The sequence below is a fragment of the Solea solea genome, chromosome 19, assembly GCF_958295425.1.
Source record: "Solea solea chromosome 19, fSolSol10.1, whole genome shotgun sequence".
NCBI classification, from domain to species: domain Eukaryota; kingdom Metazoa; phylum Chordata; class Actinopteri; order Pleuronectiformes; family Soleidae; genus Solea; species Solea solea.
This window is the reverse complement of record NC_081152.1, coordinates 15,002,054-15,014,792: the sequence shown is the minus strand read 5'-3', so window position 1 is coordinate 15,014,792 and position 12,739 is coordinate 15,002,054. Positions and strand designations below refer to the sequence as shown.

General features: G+C 40.1%; 1 protein-coding gene across 1 annotated transcript in view; it reads left to right on the top strand.

Annotated features, from left to right (window-relative positions):
• Positions 1–12,739, top strand: part of bcr (BCR activator of RhoGEF and GTPase) — an 89,233-nt gene that overhangs the window by 18,073 nt on the left and 58,421 nt on the right. The window lies entirely within an intron of this gene.

The window sequence follows — 12,739 nt, the reverse complement described above, 5'->3', positions numbered from 1 at the left end:
TTCTGATTCTCAAGCTGTGGCCTTGCTTTTAGACAGAAAAAAAAAGAATCTATAAATGGGACGGTAACGTCTGAGTGGACGTCTGAAGGAGCAGCACAGTCACTGTTTAAATGTCCACAGAGGCTTGAAGAGGAGCCGCCGCCACCGCAGTGCTGTGTGACTAATGATTGACACAGGGATTTTTCCCGCCCCCTCCGTCTCTGCAGTGGATTACATCATGGTCAGCGGACATGGTGTCAAAAGGAATCCCTTTGGCTTAACACACATGCACATACACAAAAATACAAAAAAGGCGCTATGTTTATGTTCTCCTTCTTTAAACAACACACACATGTGTGGAATAGTCTGCTTTTGTTTGAAAGCTTCTTCTCTCACGGTGTTGTCGTGCATAGTTTCCATGGTGGAATTCTACTCCCAGTGTGTCTTGTGTGAATCTTGTATGGTGGTTTGGGCGATTTTGCCTTCAGGTTAAAAATAAACAACAAGGAGACCCCGAGTCTGTGCTCTCTGCCGGAGAAGAGTGGAATCATTTTAGTACTTCTTTTTCTTTTTTGCCATGCTGAGAGATTTTCATTTATCTATTGATTGCTGAGATTAATCCATGGAGAGGGCACCCATTAGAGGATGTTATAAATATTCAGAAGATGATCGCTGGATCCTAGTCTGAGGGATATGATGGTATCCTGTATCTAGGCAGCCGTGATGCATGTGGGTGACTAAGGCCTGGCTGATATGGATTTTCGGTTTGCTGATGCTGATATCGATACAAGGGTTCGACCAATTTGGCTACGACTGTAATGATACTATTCATAAAAAGCACACAGTTTTACCTTTATCTTTATTATTAAGTAGGAAAAAGCCCTCAGAGAGTACAAACCACCACCTCCTGTCTCCCTGTCTCACATGATTATCAATTGTTTTTTAAAGAAAACCTTTATTTTTAGAGGATATAATCAAGATGTGTCCTCTGTCACTGACAAACATAACAATACTATAAATAAAAAGAAGAAATTGAATCAAGAAAATCATATTTTCACATGTAAAATGTAAATAAAATAGCAGTAGGGCTGCAACTAATATTATTTTCATGATTAATTCATCTCTCAGTTGCTTTTTCTGATTGATCGAGTATTTGATGATCTGTAAAATGTCAGAAAATCCTGAAAAATGTACTAAAACATTTTCAAAAATGTCTTTTCATTTATTCTTCATTTATTGTCATGATTTCTTCGTGACATGGTGCATAGAAACCAGAAAATATTCAATATTCAAGTGCTGAACATTTTCTTCCTTCTTGTCTTCCTTGGTGTATGAGTACATAATCTTGCAGTTGCAAGTATGATGTCGAGTAAAGAGACAATGAAGAAAGAAACAGATTTAAACAAATGTTTTGACTGTGCGGCGAGGACGCCTGTGCTCGAGCCGTCATGAATTGAATTAGCCCGGCCAAGTTCGCCGCCGCTTCAGTGAAAAACACAACAGCACAGACAGATCAGATGCACCTCTGTCACGCACATCTCCCCTTCAAGGCCCCTGCTGTTCCTCTGAGGCGACCAGATGTGTTAGTTTTATTGAAGCATGTGTGTAAGTGTGTGTTTTTTGGGTGAGAACTCATGTGAGAATGTGTGAAAAGTGAGCGCGCGCATGTTTTTCAGTGTCCAGAAAGCTGCACACAGCTGTGCTGGATTCAGGTGTTTCCCTCCCTCCCTCCCTCCCTCCCTGCAGAAAACAGAAGCCTCGTGACTGATAATTGATGATAATTGACGATGACTGTCACTGAAGTTATGTAATTAAAAGTGCAGGACACTGGGAGGTTCCCCTGTCTTTGCTGGAGAGCCAAACAAGTAGCAGTCGAAAGGGAAGTTTAGTGTTTTAGCAGCTGTAAGGTGTCACGAGAGGGATTTAAATCAAGTCCTTCACGTTTGATTGGATTGCTCAAAATAAAGTCTGCAGACTGTGGATGGCTGTTTAGTTTCCATCTACTCCTCCCTCAGCCCATTTTTAACCCAGGGAAAATGAATAAATTAGATTTCAAACACATTCTTTGGAAATATAAACAAGGTTTAAGCCAACGGACTGTCCAAACACACGCCGTCCACTGTGATGCTGGGCTTTCAGTCACTGCAGCCCAACAAGGGAATTTAGGGAACCGATTTCTTTTACAGGTCTCGTGTTTTACCCAAGAAATATCATTGCTAAAAATGTGGCTTTATTAAGTTCTTTAAACGGCAAAGTTACATCACAGACAGTGTGATTTGGTTTCTCCCACGAAATCGCATCATGTGACTGCTAACTTTTAGGAAGTTACGAGGAAAGTTTTCAGGAAATATGTGGAAAATAAGGAACTCACGAAATAACGTTGACATTTTAGAATACACCGTATATCACTATTGACAAATAATCTTAGAAAGATGTATTTTAATACAGTTCACACAGTCTACAGGGTTATAGAATCTGTAAATGTCCAATGTTTTCCCTATTGCTTTATATCATACTTTTATTATACTATTATCTGAAGTCTGTGCTAATTTGTGCAGCGTTATTAAATGTAAATAGTGAGTCTTCATGTCGGATGACCTACGGGCTGAATAATTAATCTATTTTTAAATTGAAATTGCAATTTAAATTTAAACGCTGCACATAAATCGTTCTCTATTCGATTGTTCTATGTTCACTGTACAATATAACAGTGAATATGAAACTGAAGCTTGAATTTAAATTATATCATAAAACAACGTGTATTTTCAAATATTTAATATCCGACTAGTCTTCAATTATTGAAACAACTTAAAAACATGTTAGACTACAAAATGTACAGCCTAGAAGAGCATTGGGCTGTTTGTGAGCGCAGCTAGGCCTGCATACACAAACATTGCTCTTCAGAAGAAGACAACGGTGATGTTATGTTGTTTTGCTGTGACAATGGAGGACACAAACAAACATAACTGTCCTTGTGAGCGTACAGTCAGGACACCAAAGCATCTGAATGTGTCTTACTTCAGGTTCCTCCCCATAGATGACAATTATCGACGGAATAAATTAGTCTGCGACTTATTTATTCCTAGAATAAGGGGAACAAGTGCAAAACAGCCTGGCTACATCTCGAAACAAGGTTAAAGATGACGTGGCATGTTTCCAAAAATACGGTGTGAGGATTTCATCCCTCCTCTATCGACTTGAGTGTTCATCATCGATCCTAAATCTCTCTTTCTTGCCGTGACTGTGCCTGTGTGTGTTAGAGGCCGTGAGATGATTTGTGGGCGAAATCTTCACAGAACGTCTCGTGAAATCCACTGTGTTGTAAAAAAAAAAAAAAAAGGCCTGAAGTTTAGAGGATACACAAGAGTAATTACAGTGTAGATGATGTTTTATGTCGTGTTAATGTACTGCCACTTTTTGGCTGAAATACAAAGCACAATTTAAGAGGCACAGGCTTGTAATAGACAATAATTCATGCACTTTTTTCCCCCCCTCTGCCTCCTCCTAACTGCGTGCTCGTTTCTTGCTGTCACTGTGCTTCAAAATTCATGTCCCAGTTGAGCCTCTTATGTAAGTGAATTAGCTGGCAGTGTAGCGTTTCATTTTTCATGTGCTGCGTTGGTGATCACGGACGAGCTGGCTTATGTCGGTGCTCTCCAGCAGACGAGGAAGATTTAAAACGTGAACTTAAATGCAGATGATTCTGCAGTAAATCCTTTCTTCACTTCGAAATCTTAAAAAAAAAAGAAAAAAGAACTTTCCACCCCGTGTAAAAAATAAAGCTTCATTGTCAGCCTGTTTCAAATAACACACACCACACCACCTCCATGTTCTTCTTGCCTCATAATGCTCCGAGTGCCATTACACCTCCACTCTGTAGTCGCTCTGACAGCCATGCTATCGTTCCAGCACGTTCATTCACTGTAATTCAGCTGTGTAGACATGTTACATGTCTGAACGTCTAAAGGACAAAAGACTTAAAGTAGCACTTCCCTGGATGTCATTCTAATCCATCGCAGGAGGTTTTAGTGCCCATATCCGGGTTCAAGTGTTTTCCCTGTCAGTTGGATAGATTGATATTAAAGATGGGCCATTTTCTGTTACCCTTTTTTTTGTTCCAAGGCCAGACCAGTGGGGAAATGGAGCTATCTGCCAGTAAAAATCCATTATCTCATTCCTTCACTCACTCTGAAAACAAAAAAGTGCCATCTCACTGCTTCAACTTATTCATTCATTTATTTATTTATGTAACACAGCAAGTGGAGGGAGGAAGGGAATATTGTGATGGAGTAATCTTTCCTATAACTCTTTGACGGATGTTGATTGGATGACTATGGTTGTGTTAATGGATGTTGTTTATGTTTGTTACATATGTAAATATATCTATTTTTTGGATCAGTTATTTTCCCACCCAGGTGTTCAACCTGAAATAATGTTGACGTTGTGATTGGTTAGCTGGGAATTCAATCGAGCTGCATGAACCTGAGAAACGTATTGTTGTTTACGCAGGAATAAATCAAAGTAAAATGACTTATTGAATCGTTATTTTTTATTTCCATGCCCTTTGAGAATAAAGAAATATGTCAGTTAGTAGTAGGGATGCACGATATTGGACTTTTTACCAATATCTGATATATCAGGAGTGCTTGGGCAGAGGTCATTTAGTTTCTTATGTAGTGAAATTAACATAATATTACCGGGCCAATAATATCCTGTATCACTAGTTAGTCGTTATACATATATAGCAACAGCAACATTATATAGTGAGAGTTAATCAAACCATGAAACCTATTTACCACAGCTACAGCACAACAATAGCATTTATTTGTTTCTGCATTTGTGGCTCAATATTTATTTCAGGCACTATTTTGTATTTTGTGATAAAAAAAAAAAAATATGTTGCTCATTAGGTGTTTGTTGTAGTGCAGATAACTATAACAATAATGTTTTGGCACTTTTCTTCTGTAAACAGTGACTGTGACTAATAAACAACACGACGAGAACAACAAGAGTGCAAAAAAAACAAAACAATAAGTTTTAAGCTATAGGAGCTCCATAGAGCTGAGTCAGGGGAAAACTGGCTGGATTTGTCACCGAAAGAAACTACTTTCATATAGTGTCTCGCAAAATTAAAGGAAAATTTTATGTTTTATGAAGCTGTAGGTTGACAATCCCCGTTATAGGATGATTCTTTCCTCTTACCAAGTCTCGATTAAGGCTCCAGGATGTATGGGTGGATAGTTTTTTCCACAATATAGATTCTCTCTGCAGTTATTTCAGGAGGCTACATCCTAAGTCCACTTTTGTTTTGGTCTCGGGGACCAGTGTGTGAAATTAAAGTGTTTTTTTTTTTGGAAAGCTTTATGAGTCTGGTGGTGAGTCAAAGTTAGCATGACCCATGACTGGAGTGGCTACAGTTATGAGAATAGGATCCAGATTGAAAAATACTACACTCACCGCTACTTTAGCCACTGCTTTAGCCACTGCCAAAAGTCTTGTGGAGTCTTTTAGTTTGTTTGTTAAATTACTGAAGCACAGACATTAGTTTTGATGTGTTTGCTTTCAGAAAGGTTTAATGTGAAATAACAACATCTTAGTTTGACACCATTTTGAGGACTTTTAATGCATATAATGTATTTTAGCTAGCTAGCTAGCAACAACAAAGCTAGCACTAGTGTCTGGTCAGCGCTGCTTAGCCCTATTTGGGCGGGATTAGTTTTACATGGGGAGGTGGAGTAATGTCATTTTACCACAGGACATCTGTAATATTAGTGGCCAATTTACATCGTAAACTGGGGTAAATTGCTCAGTCTGTCCCCAGGAGCCCTTTACTGGGCCCAGTTCCGGAGCCGCTGCTACAACCAGTTCTGTGCACTCCCTTGGTGGGTGACCCCCCCCAGACAAGGCACATGTCATGTTACCGGACCCAGTATCGCAGGGCGCCAACAAGGGCCCTGACGTAGGAGAACAAGAGGGGTAGCACACCCGGTGATCCCCAACACGGGACCGGCTACGCACAGACAACTTCACCATCGATTTATGCGCGTACTACACTGCTTCCTGATATTACCAGTGATATTACAAGAAACACATAAACATAGCGCCTTGATTCATGCTTTAAACTCCGTGGAAAAGTACTTGTAAACAGGAGATGACATTATATTTACTGCTGTTCTATTCTCAAGGGATCCAGATCCTTTTACCCCAGGAAAAGTCACATTCAGATGGGACTAAAATCTCTAAGAAGCTCAATTTCTGTACCACATCTCCTCATGTAAAACTAATCTTGTCCGAAAAGGGCTTTTGTCCATAAGTGTGGTGTTTTTTTATATGGGTGTTTATTGGTGGTTAAGGCCAGACGACAGCAGAAATGCTACTGCTAATGCTTCAAAGTCAGACGTAAGCAGAGTTGCTATATTCTGACACTGAGGTCACAGTGACTGCATGTCGATTTGCCCGTGTTGGGCGGAATATGTGACTGAGGGGACAGCATGGGTGGGACATCCCTTATTGGTGTGTGCTTTCGTGTATTTTGTGTGACATCATCCGAGGCTGATGAAGTCTATTTTCAACATGGCAGTGTCATTTCAAGGCGTGGACGTCAGCTGACTCGGAGGAAACGATGGGAAAAACAGATTTTTAAACCGAACCCTTCGGATGAGTAATGAAGTGAGGAGCCATAAAAGGCCCGCAGCCCCGAGTGCGGCCGCCACAAGAACAAGCGCTGTGATGTATTTTCAGACTGGGTCACACGACGTGAGCGGAGTTAATTTTGCTCCGAACCTCTTAGAGGCATATTTAACACATGTGGTCTCTGCCGCCGCTGAAATGAAACGAGCCTGGGTCCCATATGGTTGTTAAAGAAACAATCTGGATAATGCAGGTACTAATTTGAACCTCTGTCACATCTGTTGGAGCGGTGGTGGCTCTTTTGATATTACACTTGACAGTAACTTAGATTCTGACATGTCCCCCTTTGAAGTCACTTTAGGGCTTTAGTGTCATTTTCTCAGAGAGAAATTGCAGTCGCATTTTCAAATATCATACAAAAGCTGTGTTTCTACAAAGTGGAACGGTACATATTTTTTTTTCCATTTCCATTAGGAATAGTACTAAAATAACCAGCCCCAACTGTTCCATTTTTCAGTACCCTGAGTAAAATGGTGTGGTAGGAGGAGGAGTTAGACTGGCTAAACCCACGACAGTCATGTGATTGGTCGACAGAAAAACGGAACTTTCTTGCAACTGGCGTATTCTTCAACGCCGCCAGTCTATTCTCATCTAAAGTTTGACACCTTGTAGAGACTAGAGCTGCAGCTAACTATTATTTTCATAATCAATTAATCTGTCGATTATTTTCTCGATTAATCGATTAATCGTTTGGTCCATAAAATATCAGAAAACCTTAAAAAAATATTGATCAGTGTTTGTCAAACCTGGAAAGGATGATGTTCTCAAATGTCTTGTTTTGTCCACAAACCAAAATGATTGACTTTTAATGATTTCTTTTTTTATCCAGAGCAAAGAAATGAAGAAAATATTCATATCTAAGAAGTTTAAACAATTGAAAATCTTGTTTTAATCATGAGAAAAAGCTTCAAGCCGATTCATCGATTATGAAAATAGTTGTCGATTAATTTAGTAATCGATTAATAATCGATTAATCGATTAATCGTTTCAGCTCTAGTAGAGACAAACAGCCACAAAATGATCAGGAAGAAACGAGCTGCTCGGTGTCTTCCATTGTTGTCTGCTGTGTTGCGTTGATTGTCGTCACACTAGTGTGTCATCACGCTACATATTCCACCTACCAAGTCAAGGTACTGTTCTCAGTCGAAACGCAAGCCTGACCCAGGGCTTTACCGTTCCTAACTGAACCTTACTGTACCAAACCGAACTGTACCATGGTGGAAACACGGCTAAACAGTCTTTTCGTTGTTGTTTTTTGTTTGTAAAGCTTTCGGAAATCAAGAAAACAAGTACAAAGCGTGAAAATCAACTGTTTATACTGGCGCATGCAAATCCACTGTACCTTTATGGTCACATTATATACATTTGTGTTCATATGGACTTCTGATACAGAGCTGTAACATGTGGACACAGGCGATTTTTATCTGTTTTTAAATGGAAATGTATGGATGTAGCCGTAGCCTGCGATTAACCTCACCTCAATCCTGTGTTGGACTCTGGGAAGACGCTGCCCACACAGAGGAAACAACCCACGCAGACGTGGAGGGAACATCGGCCAAAGACATAAACCATTGCATCTTTATCTCGCTTTACCTTAGAGTCCTCTGTCCAAACTCAAGAGATTAAACTGTGATTTCCAAGAGTTAGTGGTGAAGAGGAGATAATAACTCTGTATAGTTAATGTATCGCTGTTTTTTTTAAAAAAAGCACTGACAGCAACAGGGTTATCAAAGAGGTGACAAAGCCATACATTGTACAGATACACTCACTGTGTGAGTGTGTGTGTGTGTGTTTGATAAAAGAGGAATTTGTGGCCCTCAGACAGTTTTGTCAGACACCTCGATATCGCTGTGAGACCTCTGCGCCATGTTATTGATGACTTCGATTAGAGACTGACCCACCTGGAGAAGGTGCTCACACCTTGGCCTCACCGGTTTATTATTTCTTCATACAATCCTACAATACCTCTTTATTTTTTTTTATTTATTTATTTTTCCTCACGGGTAACACAGCCCTCAGGTTACTCTCAGGTTGCACAGATATAATGTGAAATGTTGCTGAGGAGGCAGAAAATGAACCAGACTGGAATTGGCAGAAAGGACTGTGAGAAACAAAAGTACATGATGACAAAGGGTTTTTATTCTTTTCTCATTAGTTTTGACTTCTACTATCTGACAGTGTGTTATGTTATATAGTGCTACAACCCAAAAATTAATTTGACGATGCATACTGTTTCAACAGGTTGTTCAATTTAAGATAATCTGTTTAAATCAGCTATATCAAGCTTACAAGTTAGTTTTTTTAGTGAGTTATATGAATGTTAAACATTAACAAAGTCACAAGACAATGTAAGTTTAACTTTTTGGAAACTTAATAACTTTTGTTTAATGTCCAAAAATGGTCACAGTAGGAAGTGTTAAAGATAGATCCCCATTAAATTAAAGGGGGTATCATATTTTACCATGAATAGTTAATGAATAACTCAGGGGGCAGACCATGGCCAAGTGGAAAAGGAACTTGGCTTGTGACCGGAGGGTTGCCAGTTCAAGTTTCCACCAGGTCAAGGGCCGGGTTACCCCTGAGCAAGGTACCCAATCCTCATTGTTAATAAGACTCTCTGAATTCCAGCGTAAAAAAAAAAGAAAAAAACTCTGCTAAATCATGTGTGTGGAGGGAGAAGCTGAAGCAACAACAAAAGAAAGTGAATCAATAACTGAGTGATCTGAATATCTTTGTAATTTAAATGTCTCTCTGGGTTTTTTCAGACTTGTTAAGCAATTTGAAAATGATATGTTGTGTTTTTTTTGTTTTTTTGAGGGCTTACTGCTCAGTAACAAAGTTGGTGATGTGCGGCCTCACCAGCATGAGGACTGATGCCGCAACGATTGGGAGCAAGAAAAGGTTGACGGGGCTCAGCTGACACAGATTTAGAGATAGAGTGAGAGTCGAGGATGAACTGAAGCGCATGCTGTTTTCCCACACTCCTCCCTATCTCTGCTCACACACACACACACACACACACCGACATGCTCACACAGTTATGGGTGACTTGTCGATCGCCCCGGTGTGCAGTTGCAGTATCACTAGTCTACTCAGGGTGAAAAGTGGGTCACTCGAGGGTCTTGTCCCATTTTTTTTAGGGGGTGGGGGGGGCAAGCTTTTATTTGTTGTCACTCGAGTGTGGCGAGGCCCCGCCGTGCTTTGTCTCTCTACTCAATGGATAATGGTTTCTCTGGTTCTCTCTCACCCTCTTCTGCTCTCCACCACCCTGCCTCTCCCTCCCTCTCTCTCTCTCTCTCCCCCTCTCTCTGTCTGTGTCCGCCCTTGACCACTGGTTGACTCAGTATTGCCTCAGGCTCACGGCCAAGGGCTCACGACTCTGTGCTAAAAGGTTACTTATTTTGGCTCATGCAACTAAGGCGGGAGTGCGATGTTAGTGCACTGGCAATAATGTGTCAGTTTGTGTGCGAGCCTGTTGACTTACATGTCTTTATGTCACCTTTACGGTGCCAAATACAGGTTCATAAGGAAGTGAAGAGGTTTTCTTAAACAGTTCTTTCACTTCATTTACCCAAACACTCTGTGTAGATAATATTTGGAAGACTCATGTTCACACTGTTCAGTGTCTAAGCTTTGAAGCATCACTGTATGACATTATATATATTATATAAGGTGTTTGTTTTAATACTGATAGTATTAGTATAGTATAGTATAATGTAATCCAGTAAAACACCCCCTTTTTAGTCAAAAGTATACGATTCTATACACAAAAATCAACATTATGAGTTTTGTAAAGGTATAAATGACAGACTTTGAGTATTGACTCACATTTAGTGCATAGTAGTTTAAATAATGAGCAATTTATCAGTGAGTATGATGATTAAATTGAAACACTTAATGCATCCTTAATTAAGTAAAATTTATGAATGATGGACGCTTGTTGTGTTTAGTACATACATGTCACATCTTTAAAGGATGTTTTTATATCTACTTTGCATCTAATGCCATTAGAAAATGCACTTGCACACCATTAGCTGATGATTATATGTCAAAACGAGGTTTTCTTTTGTCCATTTTCTAACGTTACAAAAAGAACGATTCCTGTGTAGAGGACTGGCTGCAGTAAAGCTGTCATGTCTTGATGATTTGTTATCCTTTGTAGCCCTTAATGTATTCCTGCGCCGGAGTGGTGGAGTGGTGGAAACTGTTGTTCGGAGACAGAGGTGTTACTCACAAACCCACAAATATAGAAATATTGCACGTCCTTACACTCTTCTGCTGCTAATTTGGGTGAACTGTTTCCATCCACACTGTTTTCCTACATGTTACACAGTCTCTGTGTGTGTGTGTGTGTGTGTGACACGTCTAATGACAAACAGACACACACACACACACACACACAGTCAATCATTCTGTGGGCAAGACGTGGGCCGAGCACCTTTTCTCACACATTAACTTGTGTGTGTGTGTGTTTATATATATAAAGACGTGTGTGTGTGTGTGTGTGTATGAGACGGATGGAGTGAGAGAAAGAGTTTAAGTGGGTATGTGGGGCCTCTGGCCTCGGTGTCCCAGTGATATCTTAACAGTAGCACCAACGTTATCTGTCTCTGCCTATTGTCAGTGAGACAGTTCCCCTGTGGCGTTATAATGCGGTTGAGTTAAGGGCCATTTGTGGTTCAGGATTTGCAGACCTGCTGAATATTTACTTTTAAATACTTACCTTTAACTTTGACACAGAACCCCTTAAGTTGTTTTTTGGGAGGGTTTGTATCATGAAATATTCATATAGAGTAGAGACACAGAGTCTGTCTGCCCGTGTGCCTGTTATCTGCACTGCTCCCAACTGGACGATGAATAAGATCGTTTCAGTGACTTGGTGTCTGGTGATTAAGGTGTTTTTTCTTTTTCAGCCTCTGTGTGTGTGTGTGTGTGTGTGTGTGTGTGTCAGTTTCTCTGCTAAATACTTAGTGTATTCATAATGCACCGCACGGCACCCACCTGATGCTGTGCTACAGATTATTCACACATTCATACACGTGTTCGCACGTACGACATCGACATAATAAATTGTGTGGGAAAAAAATAAACCCACATTTTTTACCCTGATCTAAAACCATATCCAGACAAATCCAGAAAGATGACATGAGCTTTATGAGACGTGAACATTGCATCACCCAGGAAGCAGTTGCCCAACCTGCTTGCGTACGTGTGTGTGATTTTAAACTGAAACATTATGTCTTCTGAGTCAACATATCTGTCCAGTGAGGGTACAGCAGCTGCTCTTTATGGCTTTATAGTTTTTGCATTGCACCAACGTCGCACTTAAAACTTAAAAATGCACAAAATAAAAAGCTAAAATTTGACAAAGCACAATTTTAGCGACTAGAAAACTTGGAATTTAAAATTGGTTCTCTCAGGATTTGTTTTAAAAAAAAGTTTTCAGGGGTTTTCTCACTTCTTATGTTAAGGAAAAATAAAGAGGTGGGAACCTTAAACATATCCAGTTAATGTCTAACCATAACCCTTAACCTAACCACAATTAAAATCTTTGTAATCAGAAATGAGCTTCTGCCTCATTAGGACCAGGTTTTGCTCTCCATGAGGACTACTGGTCCTGACACGGTCTTTGTTTAAAGGCTAGAAAAGGTTATACAGAGGTAAGAAATACAAGCATGCGTGCACACACGCTGTTGTTATCTATCTATGTGTCCGTGTTTCTGTCGCTCTCCACCAGTCAGAAGCTCTGGAGGGCATATTAGTGCCGCATGACGCCCACGGGGGAAATACTTGCTTTTGTGGCTTTTTTGCAGAGTGGAGTTGAGGACCTCTGGGAGACTCATTCTTTAATTTGGATTTTTTTATTTTTTTATTTTTGTTCTTGAGGTCTCGCATCTATTCCCGGTCAGTTTTGTGATTTATTCCGATTGCCTACACCCTTGCTCTATTGTTTCTGGAGAGACTTTTGAGTTATTTTCAAAGGACAGGTTTGAGGAAACAACACGGTTGCACGGTTTGTTTCTCTATGTAGAGCCGTTAAATGCGAGTCAGACTTTTGTTTCTTTCTAGT